This window comes from Hippocampus bargibanti, linkage group LG12, assembly GCF_051943395.1.
Source record: "Hippocampus bargibanti isolate YZ-2025 linkage group LG12, ASM5194339v1, whole genome shotgun sequence".
In the NCBI taxonomy this organism is placed as follows: domain Eukaryota; kingdom Metazoa; phylum Chordata; class Actinopteri; order Syngnathiformes; family Syngnathidae; genus Hippocampus; species Hippocampus bargibanti.
The window spans coordinates 22902735-22909408 of record NC_142745.1 but is presented as its reverse complement, the minus strand read 5'-3'; the positions used below and the strand labels follow the sequence as shown (position 1 = coordinate 22909408).

Below are 6674 nucleotides of genomic sequence, written 5' to 3'. Positions count from 1 at the left end.
CCCCAATAGACTGCATCACCTCCCAACAACCTACAAAGCCTTCAAAGCCAACAAGATTCAACAGTTCCACCTGGCGGAGCGCCTTCGGCCCAACCAAGGATCCAGTGGCCTCAATCCTCGAAGAGAACTGATTGGAAGCAGTTTGATGAGGATGTGGACAAGGTTCTGGAAGCGACATCCAAGGGGGATGTGGACCAGCGGCTGAGAACTATGACCACCCTCATAGTGAAAATCGCGGCTGAGCGATTTGGAACTCAGGCACCAAAGCCCACGCCAACGACCTATGCTCCATGCCGCAGAGCTAGGAAAATCCAGAGCCTGAGGGAAGAGTTGAAGCTGTTGAAGAGGCAGTATAAGATCGCAGGGGAAGTTGAGAGAGCTGGCCTAGCGGACCTGAGAGCAATCCTCAGGAAACAACTCTTGACCTCGAGGAGGGCAGAGTTCCACAGAAGAAGGCGGAAAGAGAGAGCCAGAAAGAGAACAGCTTTTCTGGCCAATCCCTTCAAGTTGACCAGGCAGCTTCTTCGTCAGAAGAGGGCTGGTCACCTTACCTGCTCTAAGGAGGCCATCAACAACCACCTCAATGCCACGTACAGTGACCCTAGCAGAGAACAACCGCTAGGTCCATGCGATGCACTGATAACACCACCAGAGTCTACATCAGACTTCAACCTCAAGGAGCCTTTACTAAGTGAAGTGGTGGAAGTGGTGCGGAGAGCAAGGTCGAGCTCAGCACCAGGCCCAAGCGGAGTACCGTACAAGGTATATAAAACTGCCCAAAGCTCTTACATCGGCTTTGGAGGGCCCTGAAGGTGATCTGGAGGAGAGGAAAGATCCCCCAGACATGGAGGTATGCGGAGGGAGTATACATACCCAAAGACGAGAGGTCTGAGAACATCGACCAGTTTCGTGTCATCTCCCTGCTGAGTGTGGAGAGCAAGACCTTCTTCAGCATTGTAGCCAGAAGACTCTCCAGCTTCCTCTTGAGCAACAAGTACATCGACACGTCAGTGCAGAAGGGAGGAGTACCGGGCGTTCCTGGTTGCCTGGAGCACACAGGCGTGGTAACCCAGCTCATCAGAGAGGCAAGAGAAAGTAGAGGTGACCTGGCAGTATTATGGCTGGACCTCACCAATGCCTATGGCTCCATACCCCACAAACTGGTGGAGGTTGCACTGGTGAAGTATCATGTACCCCAAAAGGTGAAAGACCTCATCCTGGATTATTACAGCAAGTTCAGCTTCAGAGTCTCCACTAGCCAGCTGACATCTGACTGGCACCAGCTGGAAGTAGGCATAATCACTGGGTGCACCATCTCAGTCATCCTATTCGCACTGGCTATGGGCATGCTGGTCAAGGCAGCTGAACCAGAATGCAGGGGCCCTCTTAGCAAGTCTGGAGTAAGGCAACCTCCCATCAGAGGCTTTATGGACGACCTCACAGTGACAACAAAAGCTGTACCAGGAGCCAGGTGGATCCTCCAAGGGTTGGAGCGTATCATGGCGTGGGCACGCATGAGCTTCAAACCCGCAAAGTCCAGGTCCTTGGTTCTAAAGAGGGGGAAAGTCACAGACAAGTTCCGTTTCAGGCTGGGACAACACCAGATCCCCTCAGTGTCTGAGAAGCCAGTGAAGAGCCTTGGCAAGGTCTTCAACTGAAGCCTGAATGACAGCGAGTCCATCAGAGCAACCAGCGCTGAACTGGAGGGCTGGTTAAAAACAGTGGACAAGTCTGGGCTCCCGGGAAGATTCAAGGCCTGGGTCTACCAGCATGGGATCCTCCCAAGAATCCTCTGGCCGCTGCTAATCTACGAGGTCTCCATGACCGTGGTGGAAGGTTTTGAGCAAAGACTGAGCAGCTATCTGCGCAGATGGCTGGGACTGCCCCGCAGCCTAAGTAGCATTGGGCTGTACGGGAAAACCAACAAGCTCAGGCTCCCCTTCAGCTCAGTCAGGGAGGAATTCATCGTAGCACGGGCACGGGAACATCTGTAGTACTCTGGATCCAGAGATGCCAAAGTGTCCGGGGCAGGGATCGTTGTGAGAACTGGGAGGAAATGGAGGGCAGCCGAGGCAGTTGAGCGTGCAGAAACTCGACTGAGGCACAGGACCATTGTTGGAGCAGTGGCGCAAGGTAGAGCTGGACTGGGGAGCCGAACAGCGACCCGCTATGACTCTGCCAGCGCGAGGGAGAGGCAGAGGCTGGTGCAGGAGGAGGTCCGAGCTGCAGTCGAGGAAGAACGAACCAGCAGAGCAGTGGCCATGCGGCAGCAGGGTGCCTGGATGAAGTGGGAGCAGGCGATGGAGCGCCGCGTCACCTGGAAGGACATCTGGTCATGGAACCCACAGAGGATCAAGTTCTTGATTCAGGGGGTGTACGATGTCCTTCCAAGCCCATCTAATCTGTGCACTTGGGGCACCATAGAAACACCAGCATGCCCCCTGTGTTCCAAGGTTGGGACTCTGGAACACATATTGAGCAGCTGCCCCAAGGCCCTGGGTGAGGGTCTGTATCGGTGGAGGCACGACCAGGTCCTCAAATCCATCGCTGAAGCAATCAGGAAGGGGATTGCGGCAAGCCGTTACACCCAAGCCACTGCGAAGACCATTCACTTTGTTAAAGGACAAAGGTTGAATACATCAAGCAACCGCTCTGCTGGTTTGCTCTCCACGGCCCGAGACTGGGTGATGACAGTTGACCTGGAAAGGCAACCGAAGTTTCCAGCACACATCACCCAGACCAGGTTGAGACCTGACATCATCTTGGTCTCTGAGGCCACAAAGCAACTCTTCTTTCTGGAGCTGACGGTTCCCTGGGAGGAGAGGATGGAGGAGGCTCAGGAAAGGAAGAGGGAGAAGTACCAGGAGCTGGTGGAGGAATGTCGGAGGAACGGGTGGAGGTCGAGGTGTATGCCGGTGGAGGTGGGCAGTCGGGGATTTGCCAGCCACTCCCTGAGCAAAGCCTATGGCACACTGGGCATAACAGGTGCAAACCGCAGAAGAGCCATAGGCAACAACGTGGAGGCAGCAGAAAGAGCCACCAGATGGCTCTGGTTGAGGAGGGGAGAGCCGTGGGGGCAGTGGAGCAGTAGCATGCCACTTGGACACAGGCCGGGGCCTTGCAAACCCCGGTCGGGTCGCCTGGAGGAGGGTGTCTGTTGAAAGACCCGAAACACCCAGTGATTCTAGGAATCAACACTGATGATGTGTCCAAGTTTGTGCATCGGCAGATGTATTGTTAACTATATATAAAGGTGTTTTTGACCAAAAACGACCATGTATGCATTAAGGTGTTTTTGACTAAAAACTGATATTATGACGTTTTTATTAAGACGTTTTTCACCCAAAAAACGACCATGTATACTAAGGCGTCTTTTACTCCCCTTTCAAGCGATTCTCATAAAACAACAAAATCCTTCATTAAACCGGTCTGGTGGGGTGAGGTTCAATTTGGATCGTTCATACAATAGCCTGCTTAAGCAACATCAGTAATACTGATGAGGTGATACCGGAGGTAGTGGGGCAAATAGGCCAGTCGTTAGTCAGGAATGTAGGAACTATCAGCGGGGCCGCAGGGAGTGGTCCTCTGCTCCCCCCAACCTGAGAGTAGGGACCTATCATAGCTGTGTCCGGCGCCGCCATGTCTGGACATTAGGGATATATAAATAGGGCCGATACGACCAGTCAGACTTTAGTTCGCTGACGAAGCCTCTTGGATAGGAGGCGAAACGTCCGACACCTTCAAAAAAGTCCAGATGACGGCTGAAGAAACCTTCTAAGGCGTTTTTCGACCAAAAGAACGACCATGTAGAGTTAGGTGTTTTTAGCCCAAAAACGACTATGTATAGTAAGGCGTTTTTTATTAAAAAAGGACCATGTATAGTAAGGTGTTTTTGACCAAAAAAACAACCATGTTTAGTAAGGAAATTATTATTATTATTATATATTATATTATATAGTAAGGCGTTTTTAGCCCAAAAAAGACTATGTATAGTAAGGCATTTTTAGCTGAAAAAAAACGACCATTTATAGTAAGGCGTTTTTGACCAAAAAAGGTGTTACATTTGTGATGGTCATTGATGGCTTGATTGGATTGTATTAGATTGGATTTGCCTTTATTAGTCTCGCAGTAGAGAAATTACATTTCACAGCAGCAAAGTGATTAAAGGAATATAAGTAGAAAAACAAAATACATGAGGTGCTGGAAAGGCAGCCACTCTCACAGCGCCGTCTTGAACTCAAAAGAACAGAAAAACAAATATGACAAAACAAAGACAATATTACAACCCTCTTTGTTACATAAAGCAGTTCTAGGTGAAAGAGGAGAGGATCAAAGCATCTTTTCACCAGTGGATCAGGGACATCATGGTGGAACGTGCACGTTGACTACAAGCTAAATGTTGAAAGCAAACACGCAGCTGTAGCATCCATTGACGAAAAGAGATTGTCTCACATTTCCTGTCCCTCATAAATCTGCTTCAACTCCATCCCGCGACAATTCCATATACGCATCGGCGCTCTGCGCTGACACTCCTTCCTTCTTATCGCGGGCTCCTCAAGCCACGCATCCATCCAGCCGCAGACTGTCCAACAGCACCGACCTTTCCGCTGAACAAAGCGGGGCTGTGAAGATGCTACCCATTACAGGCGCCAAAAACCACAATGGCCCCTTTGGTGTCCAGCGATGGCAGTCGAATGGCTCCGACATTCCTCCCATTCAAAAACAGTACTGGCATATTCATGCTGCCGAAAAGGCGCAACCGCTCAGCACAGTCTCCTCCTTGATGAATGTCGTGGTCAAAAATACTGAAAAATAATCTGTATCCGTTCCACACGACGCACAACATCACAAAGTGACAAAAGAAAACACAAAAACAACAACAAAAGCAAGGCTCATCAGAGCACTACTCGGGCGCCATCTTGATGGAATGGTGTTGGAGGTCGAAGGTCAGAGGGAATTGTTGTTTGGAAAGAGAGGCACATTACATGCGGACTGTAATTAAAGAAATAAACTGTGCTGTAAAATAAAGTTTTATTGACCCTTTTGATGGTCATTGATGGCTTATGGAAGGAGAGTCACCTTCATAAGGACTGTTGGTAACTTAACCTCTGGTGTGGCATTTCTTCTTTTTTCTTTGGAGACTCGTCATTTTTTCTGATTAAAAACCTCTTAATTGACACCTGTTGCTTTCTGACTTGTAAGGTCTTGCGAAGCTGAGGCATCACATGATCGTTCATCATGTTGATGATTGTCATAGCCACATTCTTTTCTGAATGGAACTGTTCGGTAAATGCCTGCACATCATTCCACTTGATGAGCTCACTTGATGCTGCAGCCATCTCCTCCTCAGATGTTCTCGAACGATCCGTTACTGGCTTTAAAATCCTCAATAAGCGCCGAATTTCCAGGTTGGCGCATGGCGATATCGGCGTGAATTAGCCGTGCTTTCTCGCATAAAATAGCTTTCGTGTTTTTCAATTATCTCCTTCTTCTCAGTGACAGTGATTTCATTTTGTGTTTTCTTGGTCTGAAGACGAGCCTGTGGTGGGTTTTTTTCGGTCCCATTATAGTAAAATTATCAGCAAACCAAGTAGGCGATCGACGTGTGCATTCAATGAAAGGGGGTTTGGAAAGTCGCGCCGGCTGGAGCGCTGTTCGGTCGTGTGCTTCCGCCGAAGATCACTCCGCCAGATCCAAAGGTCGTGTGCTTTCGTGTTCTTCCGCCGAAGATTACTCCACCTGCCGTGGTGGGTGTGTATCATGAAAATAGTGCATATTTCAAGGTTTAATTTTCATAAATTTGACGTTCGTAAAATGAAAAGTTCGATAAATGATAAGGTGTTCGTAAGCTGAGGTTTCACTGTATAGTAAGACGTTTTTGACCAAAAAAACGACCATATATAGTAAGGCGTTTTTTGCCCAAAAAAGACTATGTATATTAAAGAACAACCGACATCACTTTTTTGTTTCCTAACTGACATCAGAAAAACGTTTTATAGCATCTAAAATACCCAAAACACGCAGTATGATATTTTTAGTCAAAGGCAAAACACCAATAAAAATGACTTAAAGTGTCCAAAATCTGCAAAAAATGAGCTGCGAATTGGGCATTTTCAGAAAGTCCCGCCCCCATTTTGTGACATCACGCGAAGACGTCTTGCATTGCTGGAGAATCAAAACAATAGCTTCAGATTCGGAGAATATGCTTTCTTGTTACCCATCCTGTTCTGAATATGATTCAAATAGTTCTGAAGAGGAAAGCATACATGTTTGCAATCGATTAAAGAATTTATTCAGTGCCATTTTGAGGCAACATTGGGGGAACATCTCTCACCCAAAAAAGGCAGAACATGGCGACAAAGCCGTGTAAGGAATTAATCAGCTTTGTCGCCCTCTTCTGCATCTTTTTGGTCCTACATGACATTTTCAGACCAAAGTGCAGCAAAATGCATTGACGTGATGGAAGGACTGCTACAATGTGTCCTTTTTTTTTGTTCCGGGGCGTTCCAAACGTGACGTCACATGGGGATCGTCACCAACTCAAAAACAACACTTCCTGAATATTCAGCGCAAGTCAAAACGTTAAATATAGCTATATGCGGTGGAATCTGTAAAATACGCTCAGTAGAAGTCATTTGAAGCCATTTTACAAATTATGGTCGGTTGTCCATTAA

The 6674-nt window shown here is 48.1% G+C and overlaps 1 pseudogene; it reads left to right on the top strand.

Annotated features, from left to right (window-relative positions):
- The first annotated feature begins 210 nt into the window (after nucleotides 1-210).
- On the top strand, nucleotides 211-3322 carry LOC148890919 (uncharacterized; annotated as a pseudogene).
- Nucleotides 3323-6674: the final 3352 nt, after the last annotated feature.